Source organism: Spermophilus citellus (genome assembly GCF_964194105.1).
Source record: "Spermophilus citellus genome assembly, chromosome: 2".
Lineage (NCBI taxonomy): Eukaryota > Metazoa > Chordata > Mammalia > Rodentia > Sciuridae > Spermophilus > Spermophilus citellus.
Window position 1 is genome coordinate 3,108,210 of NC_138183.1, and position 13,459 is coordinate 3,121,668.

The 13,459-nt window shown below is 60.6% G+C and overlaps 1 protein-coding gene across 4 annotated transcripts in view; it reads left to right on the forward strand.

Annotated features, from left to right (window-relative positions):
• The first annotated feature begins 2,559 nt into the window (after positions 1–2,559).
• The window catches only part of BRD3 (bromodomain containing 3), a 28,604-nt gene continuing 17,704 nt past the window's right edge, over positions 2,560–13,459 (forward strand). For 2 of the 4 annotated variants that reach the window (XM_081278987.1, XM_081278990.1), the window contains exon 1: positions 2,560–2,811. The gene's annotated coding sequence lies outside the window, so the exon portion shown is untranslated. Of the gene's footprint in view, positions 2,812–2,880; positions 3,528–9,995; positions 10,016–13,459 lie in introns of those variants that run through there. The other 2 variants (XM_081278988.1, XM_081278989.1) reach the window with 2 other exon arrangements.

Genomic DNA, 13,459 nt, shown 5'->3' on the forward strand with positions numbered 1-13,459 from the left:
AACAGTCCCTACCTTGGAGGACTGCTCAGGGATTCAGCAAACTGACAGTGTCTGGCACCCAGAAGCTAGTCCTTAATTATATACATAGAAACCTCTGCTCCCTGAGCCCTCCAGTTTTCCATAGCCTAGGCTTTGCTTGATGGATAGAAATTTATTACTAATTACTATTATGAGTGATCAGTTTCCTGGGGCAAGGCTCATGATAACTGAACTTTCAAGAAACTGAGGTATAAACTGTAATGTCACTGCTGTGTGTCTCCAGAGGCACTGTATATGAAGCTGGGGGAGTCAGGTGAGGGCCTGGGCCTTGTACTGGCCAAAGCATGGCTATGTGGCCTCTAGGAGGGTCTCAACAGCAGGAGGACAGGGTGGTGTCTTAGCTGGTGGAGGTCTGGCTGCAGTGAAGTCTACAGATGGAGGCCTGAGGCACAACCATCAACCCAGGAGCCGTCACGGAGGTGGAGGGGAGACAGTATATACTCCCAGGGGAGGGGTGAGTGACATAGAAGGAGGGGATGTCACAAGCCTGGCTTGGGCGCATGGCCCAATCCCTTCCCAGAGCTGTCCTTTGACAGAGGAAGAAACCAGGCTGCGGAGGTTAAGTGGCTTCACTTGCGGCATTTGTCCCTTTAAAGTGGCCCTGGAGGCCTGACTTCAAGCCTGTGGTGGTGGAACTCCAAGAACTGGAGCCTGGGAAGGAAGGAGGGTCATGGCTGCAGAGGCCACCACACTAGTCCAGGTATCAGCACTGGGCCTAGATGCTCAGATGAATTTCTGAACCACCCCCTTACAGATGTGGCCTCCTGGAGACTGCTGGCCTCAGGAAAGGACCTGAGCCACCCAGGTCACGCGTGAATGGGAGGCATCGGAAGGGAGAGCCAGGCCCTGTGGAGGAGAGGGGTCCTGCCCTACTGCTGGGGGTTTCTGTCAGTGGGCGGCCTAGGATGGCATCAGGGCTGTTGGTGTTTGGACAGCAGCCTTGACATCCTGGCTGGTCAGAGTGGCCTACCCTGTGCCCTTTGCCCTTTACCCAAGACCTAGGAGGGTAAGACCAGGTTCAGGACCTATTTGTTTTAGCTTTGGGGGAATGGCACTGGCATCTCTTAAAGTGCTATGACAGCCTGTCCTAGTGACTAAAGAGCCCTGAGAGTCCCTTCTACAGCAGGAAGAGGGTAGCGGCCAAGTAGGTTGGGATAGAGGCATGTACTTCTGCAAGGCATTACATCAGGCTGGGGCACCAGGGATGATGATTCTAAGTGACTTGCCTAGGGTCCCTTTCTCCCAACTCTCCTGCTTCCAGGATGTTCTCCCTCCACTCTGCAAACTAAAAAGACAAAGCCCCCCTCACTGGCCTCCCCCTTGCACACAGTGCTTCCCACCTCGCTGAGAAGCTCCAGAGCTCCCAGCACAGGGAGGAAGGGCTGGGAGTTTTCTCCACAGAAGGGTTTTCAAGGCCTGAGGCTTTAGAGTCTCAGCTCTCCTGCACACTGGCTCTGTGATCTGGGGTAAGTCCCTTCACCAGCTTGAGCCTCTGTTTCCTTACCTGCAAGCCTGGGACAGAAGGCCTCGCCTGCCTCTGGATGCGTGGGAGAGCACGGCTCAGTGCGCTAGCGCGCTTCAGTATTGTGAAGATCTATTTCCTCGGCCAAACTCCTGCTCCACCTGAACCAAACTCAGTGACCCCAAGGGCGTGGGGTGGGTCCTGCCCACACCAGGAAACGCGAACCCTGCAGGTGGCAGGCAGAGGGCCTCGAGGGAAAGCTTTTGTTTTTGACGTTTTGTATTAGGGTCTGACATAGGTAACGTGTACCTTCAGGTACAGCTGGATAAAAACTGACTTACATATATGCCCGAGTAATCTTCACCCAGAATAAGTTTCGAAACATATCGGTGAACTGAGCCTTTCAAAACTCGGAGAAGGAGTCCTTGTTTTCATCTCGGTGGCCCTGTCCCGGAATCTTAGGCTGAGACTTCTCTCGCACCTGTCTCTCGGTGGAGAGATGGGGAAACTGAGGCTCAAGAAAGAGAAGGTCCCCGGACAAAGCCAGACCCTCCCGTGCTCCTCCCCAGCCCAGGACTTGGCGCCCTTTCCGCCGCCAGCGAACTCGGGTCGGGGCCCCCGCCCCGCCGCCGGGACTTTGCCCGCGCAGCGCGCGGGGTGGAGGCGAGGGCGCGGCCGAGTGCGGCTCCTCCCCCGAAGGCCCGCCCGCCCGCGCGCCCCCGCCGGGCTAATTAGGCGCGCGGTTTGTTTACAAACACGGGCTGCCGGCAGGTGCGCGCCGGCAGCCTGAGCGCGGCTGGGGTTCGAGGGCAGCCCTTGCGGGCCCTAGGGCGAGGCGGGGCCCGCGGGGCTGCTGCGCTCCCGCCTTTTCCACGCCTCCCTGGGGCGCCTGGAAATCCGCCCACGGGCACACGTCCTCTGCGCGCGGACTGGAGGGCGGCGCGGGCCCGCGCGGGGGAAGCCGCAGAGGGTCCCCGTGCCGCCGCCAGGTCGGGGCGGGCGGGCGCCGAGCCCCGCCCCGCGCGCCCCCCGGGCCGGGCCCGCTCGCGGCCGGGTCGGCGGGGCGGGCGGGGGCGCGCGGGGCGGGGCGGCGCCGGCGGGGCCGGGACATGTAGTCCGCGCGCCTCGGCCTCCCCTGGGCGGCCCCGGCGCGGGCCCGGGCGCGGACTACGACTCCCGCCAGGCGCCGCGGCGCAGCGCATGAGCCCTGCTCGGCTCCGGCGCGTCTATTATGCTGCCGGGGCCGGCGAGCCAAAGAGGAGCCGGCCGCGCGGGCCGGGAGGGGACGGCTCTGGAGCCGCTGAGGCCAAGTACGCCTTTTTCTTGATTCCTTGCGCGCGCGGGGCGGCGGGCGGCGCGGGCGGCGGCGGCGGCGGACCAGGCTACGCAGCGCGGCCCCGAGCGCCCCGCTCAGGCCGTTGGCGCGTCCGGGGAGCCGGGCGCCCGGAGCCGCTGCCGCCGCCGCCTTTGTGCGCGGCCACGAAGCAACAAAGCGCGGCGGCCGCCCGGGGTCGCGGCGGAGGCGCGGGTCCCGCTCCCCTCCGCCCTGCGCCGCGCCTCCGGCCGGCCGCCTCTGCCCGGGGCTCGGGGGCGTCGCCGCGGCCGAGGCGCGCATCCCGGACTTGGCACGGCCCGCGCGCCCCGCGCCAGCCCGGCCTCCGCGCGCCCTCCCTCGCGGAAGGGATTTTTTTCCCTTTCCTCTGCCCGCCATCTTCGTAAGGGGGGAACCCGGGCGGACGCGGCGGGGGAAGGTGTGTGCGGCTGCTCTGGCCGCAGCAGTGCGCTCCGGCACCAGTTCGTCCGTGCCCGACTGGGGACCTTAGTGGCCAGGGCGGGGGGCCGGGCCTGGTCTCTGCGCGGCCGCCCAGAGGAGCGGCGGCCAGGCCTTGGGGGCGACCTCCTCTCAGAGTTGTGGGCCCGGAGTCGACTTCGCTCCCCTACCAGTTGCTGGATTACTTTAGCCAGGCCAGGAGAAGACCGAGTTCCCGTTTTGAAATCAGCCTGAAGAGCTCTTAATCCGGCCCAGGTCGAGTTGGATCGGAGGGGTGGGGGCGCTTCCCTCCTTCCTACTTGGGGTGGGCACCGGCGTGGCAATACGGTGCAAGCCCATCTGCGGAGTAGTGCGCACCAAACCTTCTCCTACGTGGGCTTTGGAGGCTCCCTGTGAATAAAGCTGGGGGCCTGGGGACGTCCTTTCTCCACCGCTTGCGGTGTCCGGGGCAGGGCCGCAGTGAGGGCCAGGGGCAGCGCGCTTGGTTCGCCAGGACCCACTTGAAGCGGACCAGTGGTCCACCGTGAGTTCCCGCTGTTGTACCCAATCCCGAAGTGTGTGCGGTCCAGAATTTTGGTTGAGATTCTGCTCAGAAATGCACAGTTGGTGTCCCCCGCCCCTCTAAGTTAAACTTATTGTCTGCAGAAGTTAATGGTAATGGGGGGGGGCATGCATTTCTAGACCCGCCAACAGGGCTGGACGCCTGGAGAAACCTAAGCTAGGGAGTCTCCCGGGTTCTCTTTGTGCCCTGCTCTCCTCCCAGGAGGAGGTAAGTTTTCTTCCCCTGCTGTTTCAGACCTTTTCTTACTCTTTCCTTTACTATAGAAATTCTTCCTGAGTCTTTGCCGCGTTAGCGTTTTGAGTGAGTTTTTTTTTTTTTTTTTTTACTGGCATTGGAGGGGGTCTAGGAAAGGGCGGACCTCAGGTTAGGGACCTTCTAGGTGTGGGGGGCAGGCTGCCTTTCTTCCCCAGGGGCCCCAGTGAGGCTTTTCATTTGCAAATAAAGGTCTGTTTGCCTTATGTCGGGCCTTGATGTGTGCTGGTGGTTACAGATCAGGAGAGATAAGGCACAGCCCTGACGGTGTCCGGAGGTGGGGGCATATTTGACCTTCCTGGTAATGGCAGGGCACTGAGTGTCTGCAGAGACAGTCCAAGCAGCTGCAGAGATCTGGTCTTGCCCTGTCACTGAGAAGTTCAGGGAGGAGGGATTTGAAAAGCTTTCTTAGGGTGGACAGTAAGCACCATTTTGACTTTTGGTTTTAGAAAGTAGAGCGATTGCTTTGGAAGTGAGATTTGAATAGAGGACAGATTTGTAAAACTTCTCCCTTGCTAGACTCCAGGCAGTCTTCCACAGAAAGTGAAAGTGGGGGAGTGTCTCAAGGGAAGGCCAAGGCCCCTTGGCAGGGGCTCCTGCCTGCCTGAAGCCCTGTGTCCTGGGCCTCCCAGGGTTGCCTTGTCTTTCTCCTGGTTTACTGTGGCAGAGCTCTCCTTGAGAGCTGGGGGCCCAGACCCTTCCAAGCGGAGTGATTGGTACAGGATGGTCAGCCCATCAGGTACGTTTGCCCTGGGGATATGTCAGAAACCAGTCGCCCTCCCCAAGTCCCTGCAGCTGGTGGAGCTTGCCTTGACTGCTCTGCAAGTCTTGATTTTGGAAACCATGAAGGTATTTGGCTCAGTGGTGAGGCTGGTCAGCAGTGGAGCCCTCTTGCCCTCTGGACTGGTCATTGGTATAGGCAGACTTCTCATACCTGCAGAGGAAGCCAGTATCCAGTTGTGTCTGATCCTTGCTTAAAATGAGAAACTGTGGCAGCCAGCAGCATTCCATCCCCTAAGAAAGTCTCTGGGTTTTGTGGGGTTCTGCTGACCTGGGTGAGCCTGGGGCTCTGCCCCTTGCTGGAGCACAGGAGATCAGGCCACTGCTGCCACACGTAGGTCCCCATGGCTGGAGCATATATCCTCAGCATCCTCTTTTCTGTGAAACCCGAGCAGCCGAGGAGTCCTTGTGCTCTGCTGCCTGGGGTGGTGGGGCTCTTATCAAAGGAAGCATCCCATTTTGGATCATGTATGTGTTGGTGGCTTTGAGTGTGAGTCTTTCAGCCAGTTCAGGTCTGAATTCACAGTGGAGCTGGGAGGCCCCCCCCCCCCCGTGTGTGTGTGTGTGTGTGTGTGTGTGTGTGTGTAGCTGTTGGCTGTCACTGGCCAGTGTCTGTCTCATGAGGGATTCAGTTCTTAGGTACTTCCTCTGCAGGACCCTGTAGCCTGGAATTGGAGGTGCATTTTGGAGAAGGTTCTCCTTTCCTTAGAAGCCTCAAAGTCCTGCAGAATCCGCAGAAGCTAATGAGCTGTTGGGAGGGCACTTCAGCTTCTTGGGATGTGTCATATGAGTGCAGTAACATCTAGGTGTCCCTGGTCAGGTGTCTCCTAGTGTGTTTGGAAGTTGGGCATGACAGTGAATGTCTCAGGCATCTCCATATCCATTAGATTCCCAGCGTGATCTGCAGAGGAGGGACCTGTGGAATTGGAATCTGGGGCAGAGGGGACCTCCATGTCACAAGGAGCTTGGAGTCTGTCGCTGGGAGCTCTGGGTCCTGGGGGCAGAATGTCCTCAGCTTTTTCACAAGGACTGAGAGAGGTCTGGTGTGTACGTTTCTACCTGCAACGCCCACCTGCACATGAAGGCTGCTGCCCTCGTGGTGGTCACTGTGTGTCTCTGGTGGCACGGCAGAAGGAAGAGGAGTGAGCTGGACAGTGCAGTGGGTTCCCTTCCTGGACAGTGCTGCCTGACCATCTGGGGCAGACCTAGGGGATATAGTGTGGCATGCAAAGGGTCCAGGCCTGGTTGTCTTCCAGACAGGTGCCGGGTGCTGCCTGGCCCCGGGATGCTCACCACCTACTTGCACCACATGACGGGGCCCTTGATTGTGCCCGCCCCACACTAGGGTGGGTGTGGACCACTGTGACTTCAGGAGCTGCGCACTTGAAATGAGGCATGTACCTTTGCTGGGCTCCGAGTTCCTAGCTCCGCCTCAGTTTGGCCTGCACCCTGTCTTGAGGGGTGGCTAGACTGAGGGCAGGGCAGGCCGGCTGCCCCTGAGTATCAGCAGGGCAAGGTGGCAGTCCTGAGCTCCTGGCCCTCCTACCACTGCTATTCTTCTTGTTCCCAAGTCCTCCCAGCCTGTGACTTCAGTCTGCCTCACTTCCTGTCTGTTAAATGGGATGGTGGAGCTGGCTCCTTCTTAGGGCCATTGCCCAGGGCCAGCAGGTGGGGAGGGTTGGGGTGGGGGTTGCTCTTGAGCAAACAGCTGGTGTGCATGGCACCTCCCCCTGCTCTGGCCAGCACCTGCATCAGGTGCTGGTGGGAAGGTGTTCAGGTCAGTGGTTCTGAGCCGAGGGCGGGCAGCATGGGATCTCCAAGTAGTCCTGGTGGCTGATCTTGCTGGAGTCGGTTGAGGGGCAGGTTAGAGAGGCAGGGCCTGCACCCAGCCAGGCAGGGTCCTTTCCTAGCTTTCTTTTACTGTATGAGTGGGGCTCTTCAGGCCACCCTAGAGGGGAGTGATTGTAGTGATTATTCTTTGATCCCACAGACCAGGGTGCTGGGTAGACTCCAGCCTTGCTCCAGAAAGTGCTGAGTGAGGGGAGTGTTGGTCCATCTGAGCCTCAGTGCTCACCACGCCACTGCAGTGTTGCTGGGCCACCTGACTGGGGACAGTACCCCCTTCCCTCTCCAGGGCGAGTGTCTTCCTCTGTGTCCTTCTGGGGAGAATATCCTTCTGGGCTGTGGCTCTGTGGTCACCCCCACCCATGCAGGGGCCCCTGAGTGCAGCAGGTGGCCGGGTGCATGGCCACTGAGCTCTCCAGAGGGACGGTGCTGGGCCCCTGGCCAGGAGTCCTGGTTTCTCAGCACGAGTGTGAAGGGACTCAAGTGTAAGGTGTCCGCCTGTTCTTGATGTTGTGGCTATGGTGGGGGGTCAGGGTCTGTGTTGAGATGGACGTCCCTGCAGCAAAGGAACCTTCAAAGGCTGGCTCCCAGGTGGGCTGCTGTGGCCTGAGGAAAAAACCTGGATTCAGAAACTGTGGGGGGGGGGTTGGAGGAGAAGCAGGGACCGCAGCTGCTGCCTGGGGAGTGCCTGCATGCCTGGCCGTGGGACAGCCCCGTGGGTCCAGTAGAGCAGGGCACATAGGATGGGGCCAGGGCTGCCAGACAGGGCTGGTCAGCTGTTGCAGGGCAGGTGTGATATCGACCCGACAAGCATGGGGCGCTGGCCAGGGGCGCCTAGACAGCAAGGGCCCTGTGCCTCTTACATGGGAGAGTCTGTCCTGGACAGGGAGGCCCCGCCCATGCTGACTGCCCGCCCTGGGGCCGCCTGGAGGCCCCTGGCCCTGGTTCCTGCCCTGGCTTGTGGAAGCAGTTGGCTCCGTCTGTCACTGAAGCTGGCCCTCCCTTATGGATCCAGTTTCCCGCAGCCTGAGGGCTGGCCCCAGGGTGGCCACTCCAGGGCACTCATTCTGTCTTCCAGGGCAGAAGGCAGCAGTGCCTGTAGCATGGCTGTGGAATTCCCCGGAGATGGCATGGGCCTGGCGTCCTGGCTGGGTCAGCCTCACCCTTTGGCTCTCCCCACCCTGGGCCCCCCTTCCTCACCTGGAACCCCATGGGTGCCACACTAGGATGGAGCAGCAAGGACACTGGGCTGTGTACAGCTGCACCGGCCACTCGGGGTACAGGAAGCCATCAGTATGGGGTCCCCAGGGCTGCCCCAGGGGTGTGAGAGAGACTGTGACAGGAGTCCTCAGGGGAATGATGACCCCAGGTAGATGGAGAGAGCGGGCCACCCTCCCACTGGAGGAGCTGGCCTCCTTGAAGGCTGTTTTGTGGCCAGTGGGGACAGTGGATCTGAGCAATAGGGGAGACTAGGGCCACTGAGATCCAGAGGAACCACCCTGCCCAGCTTCCTTCCCACTCTGCTGCCCATGCAGCCTGCCCTTCTGGAGCTCTGACTGCTGCCCTCTGGGATGTGTGCACCCCTGGAGTGACTGGGGACACATGCCCCTCCTCTGCACCTATTGTCGCATCCACCCGTTCCTGAACACGCCCAGAGCTGTGTCTCTGCAGATCCTCCAGTGCTCCAGGTGGGAGCCCCATGAGCATGCCCCCTGCCTGGCCCTGTAGGGTCCCTGCTCCCCAACCCCCACATGGCTCCTGCAGCCTTCCCATCTGTCTGCTGAAACACCCCAAAAGGGTCCCTGCTCTGGGGCCAGGTGAGGCTAGAGATGCCACCTGCTGTCCTCCAGCTGGCCCAACCAGGGCCAGGGAGGTGCCCTCCATGTTGGGTGAGTGGACATTGTCCTTGCCTTGAAGCTGGGCTGTGGTGCTGGCCCTCAGTACCTGCTGCCCAGCAGTGTCCAGCTCCAAGAGGGGATCCTGAGCTTACGGCAGGCAGCGTGGCAGGACGAGGCCAGTGGGACTACTACTGAGTTTTCGAGGGGTCTTCCATGGGGTGATCCCTGCTCCCGCTCCATCTGTCCAGGCCCTGAAACAGCACTGGCCTCATAGCTTTGCCGCTGGCCCTCTGCGAGCTCAGGGGGGCTGAATTTCTGCTAGAGGTTCAGTCTTCAGCTCCTTTGGAGGAGAAAGGCAGAGCCTGGGTGTGGGGGCCCCACCCTTGCTGCTGGCTCCTGTGGCGTCCTGGCCCTGGGCCTCCCTGGTGCCCTCTGACCTGGGCTTTCTCTTGTGTTGGAGGACTTGCGGTCTGTCTGTTTCCGCTCTGTGGTTTCAGATCCTCTGTCAAGACTCTGCCTCTTGCGGACTTTCACCCACACTTGTGCAGTCCCCGTCGGCCCTGGCTGGAGCACCTGGGGGCCCTTACTATAGACTGCAGAGGAGGCCTGGGACAGATGGGCCTCAGGAAGGGCCCCAGAGCCTCAGTTTCCCACTCTGAGATGGGGTCCACCCCTGCTTCACCATGCCTGGCCAGAGCGGGCATACCTCATCTGCTTCTAGGCCCTGGCCTGGGAGGACCGCGGAGGATGGGAGGGCCGCTGCTCCTGCTGGTACTGTTGGCAGGTACAAAGCCAGGGCTGCATGGAGGGCACGGCGCACCCAGCCCCTCTACGGGGTAGGTTTAGGCCATGTCAGGAAGGCTGGCATCCAGCCCTGCCACCACAGTTCCAGCTGGACCCTCTGCTCCCCCAGGAAAAGGGGCGTTTACCTAGAAGACTAGATCTCCCCCTGCTGCCCATTCCCCAGTGGGCAGGTGGAATACAGGGGTTAGTGGGCCTTAAGTGTGCCACTTGTGTCTGGGGTTCCTTTGGCGCCCTCTCCAGCACACCCCTGGCCATGCCACATAAGTCCCTCCCATTGGCTCCAGCTGCTTGCAGGGAGCAAGGTTGTGGTCCCCAGGTCTCCCAGGTCACCTAGTGGGTGCAGGAGGCTGAGCACATGTGCCAGGCAGGGGCAAGCAGAAGGCACATCATCTTCCACAGGGTGCAGACCAGGATGTAGAGGGTGCTCAGCCTCCAGAGCAGGGGAGCTCACGGCCTGTCCCTCTTTGTCCAGATCCCGCTTGTTTTTAGCCCCCACTATGCAGCAAATCCCAGACACATCCCACTCACACACCTTCCACCATGAGTCTCTGAAAGAGCCTTTGAAAAACCAAAACCTTACAGGTGGCCGTGGCCTGTGTCTGTAATCCCAACAACTCGGGAACTGAGGCAAGAGGATCGCAAGTTCTAGGCCAGCCTCGCAAGTAAGTTAGGCCCTAAGCAACGGGGTGAGACTCTTGTCTCAAAATAAAAAAATAAAAAGCATTAGGGATGTGGCTCTGTGGTCAAGGCCCCCTGGGTTCAATCCCTGGTATTAAAGAAAATCATAACCTCAATACCTTCACCCGAATCTATCAGCACCAGTTCCAAAACATGGTCAAGTACTTGGTCAGCATTGGGGTCACTTCCTTGGCTCGCTCTCCAACAAGCATTTCTAGCAAATTAGCGCCAGACTCAGGCTCCAGAAGCCCACATGCTTCCCTGCATCACCCCTTGGCCCTGGGCTCCAGGCCTCCTCTTGGTCACACTGGCCTGGTTTCTGGACTATACAATGGAGCCTGCCAGCCACCTGCCCTCACTCCCTCCCAGGGATTCCCGGCTCTTCATAGAAGCCAGCCCCATTCACGGTGGCCTTCCTTGCCACTAGGTCACTCTCTTGTAGGTCCCAAAGCTCTGGGATGAAGTTTTCCCCCCTAATTGTTCTGCAGTAAAACTTGTCCCCTCAGCAGAGGGAAGGCTGACCTTAGAGTGCTTGTTTTCCTGCTGAGGACTGTCTGGGATGGGAGGTGACCTCGGGCCTGGGGGAGGTGTGCGTACAGGAGGGACACCCCTGCCCCATGGAATGCAGAACTGGCTGGTGAGGCTGAGGCGAGGCAGGCCAGCCAGGGCATGGGCTGGGGAGGGGGCAAGGGGCGAGGGCTGTCCTGGTCCACTGAGTGCAATTCTGACCTTCCTGTTTCCAGAGCTGGCTTGGGACCAGCATGCCGAAAGTCTGTGGGTGTTAGATAGGACCCCAGATGTCACTTTGGTAGGCTTCATGGAACCCCTGGGGTAACTGGGGACACATTTCCTGTACCCATGGGCACATCCAGCTGAAGCATTTGCCAGGTGGCTCCTTGCCCCCCAAACGTCACTTCCTCGTAGGTGGGGAGCTGTGGCCCTGGGGCTCCCTGCCTGCCTGGAGAGCTCTTGGGGTGACGGCCAGGAGCTGAGAGCTTTTAGGGTTAGGGGGCCTGACTCTGGATCCCAAATGGTGAGCTACTCTGTTGGAGATGTGCTGCTCACTCGGCCAGCAGCCCACCCTCTGTCCACCCAATCTGGGGCTTGGCATGGCCTGGTGACCACACCTTCCTGGACTGCCTGGTGTCCCGCTCGTCACCTTGCCGTGGTTCTCTAGCTCTGCAGTGACCTCATTCCAGGAGCACAGGATGGAGAGAGACAGAGCCTGGGCCTGATGCCCATCCTGCGTGCTCCACGGTCTGTCTGGTGGGTCACAGTTGTGACATGCAGCTCCGTTGTGAACATGTGCGTATGGTCTGGGCGAGGGGGCACGTCCCTGGTGTTTCCATCAGTCCTCCCACTGGGCCCTGCCTGCAGGCCCAGCCAACGGGGCACTGGTGACTGAGAGCCAAGGAGGCGCCCCAGCAGGGCTGAAGGTCCTGCCTGGGTGCCCTGTGCCCACCTTACCACTGCCCAGCCTGGCCTCGCAATGTGCCGTCCCAGGGTCTGTCTCAGGTCATTTCTCTTTGGAAGCCTCCTGGCCCCGGGTCTGCTGGGCAGTGGCTTGGGCCACTGGGTGATGGCACCCCTCAAGGCTTTGCTGCCCCCAGGTTGTCCTGGCAGTTTCTGGGCCTCCCTCATTCTTGTGGGTTCAGCGCTGGTGTGGCATGGCACGGCATGGTATGGCATAGCACAGCGTGTACCGATGCCTGGTTCACGCAGCTCTGGTCTGGTGGAGGGTGGTGAGGTGGCATAATGGCAGAGTAGAGCCAGGACTCTACTGGCTGTTGGTGGCTTTCCCCAGACCTGCCACTCTTCCAGGCTCAGCTTGAGGTGTGCCTGGAAGAGCAGGTGCTGCCTGGGGCTTTTGGGAACCACCAGGACGCCGTCTCAGAGCCCCTCCCACCTCCCCTTCCCCTGGAGGCTGGGCTCCCTGAGCTCTCTGGGTGGGTATGTCCCCATGCCCACGTCCTGCTGTCCCTCGCCCATCTCTACCAGGCGCCTTGGAGTGAAGGACGCCTTGGACCCCTTCGAGGCACATGTGTCCCCTGTGTCTCGGGTCCTGGGGTCCACACACTGGGTGCACAGGGAGCAGGCTTCCTGTCGCTGGGAGGCAGCTGGGGTGCAGCGCAGCCTCCTGTCCTGGGGCTGGGCCTCCTGTGGCAGTCCGAGCTGCCCGAATGCCACAGCCTCGGCTCTACATCCAGGGGATTCCAGAAGGTTCCGAGAGGCCTGGGAAAAGTGAGGACTAGCATGGCTGCAGCAGCTACATATCCCAAAGCCCTGTCACTTTGGGCCCTGCTGGCCAGTGTGGTGTCAGGGGAGGCCTAGAGAGTTTTGAACCAGTGAGTGCCTGGACCTGGCTTCTGGTGAGCAGGGTCTTGACCAGAGTACTGCTGCTAAGCAGAAATGTCCTGGTAGGCTGGGGGCAGGAGGAGCCCCCGAGGGTGACCCAGGCTAGTGCCTAGCCGCTGACTCAGGTCATTTCTTTCTGGAAGCTTCCTGGAGGTGAGGACACAGCCTTGTGGTGATTGGCCCATACAAGTGGGGCCTTCCCCACTGAGCCACCGCGAGGGGCGGTGCCCAGTTGGCCAGATGTAGGACCTTGAGGCACCCCAGAATGGCGCCCTGGGAGCTGCTGTGCAGCACAGCTCCTGATGGCCAGGGGCCCTTCTCTGAAGAGGGACAAGCAGGGTGGGGGCCTGGTGGGCAAGGAGTGGCTGGGCTGGGAGGGAGCAGACGTTCTGTTAATGACCAGTGTTCTGGGGGCAGAGCCCTGGGTTGTGGCCCTTGGCAACTGTGGTGCCAGTACGCCCGCTGTGGCATTGGATGGGGCCAGCAGGGCATCAGCCGGCTCCCAGCCCACCTTCACTCTGGAGAGACTTGCCAGTGGCTGTCTGGCATCCAGTAGAATCTGGCTCCTCTCCAACATGGGCATTACCTGGAAAACCTAGAGGGCAGGGGTGCAGCGCCAGCCCTGGCCTGGAGTGAAGGGCACACAGTGAAGCTGCCCAGCTTCCTGCTCCGGAGAGTGAGGGTGGATGCGGGTGCCCAGCACATGCTGCCAGGGCTCTTGCTTTCCCCATGGTTCCCGCTGTCCCAGCCATTGGTAGGGCTGCCAGGGCCTCGGCTCTAGTAGGACCAGTGTTCCCAGCAGCTCCAGCCCCTTGTTTGCCCTGAGGAGCAGAGGAGGCGGACTGCAGGGTCGGAGCCGCCTCCCTCGCTGTCCTGATTGGCCGAGGGCCAGGCCGTGTCACAGCCAGCTGCCATCATAAACCCCAGAGCAGTTCTCCTGGTTACGTTAGAACTCGCACCGCACCACGCTTGTAGTAGACACATGTCGGTCACTGCTGATCCCGCTGGCCCTGGCTCTCCTGGGGCTGCGATGTAGTTCTCTGCGCTTTCTCTGCTTGTGGATTGTCCTTAAA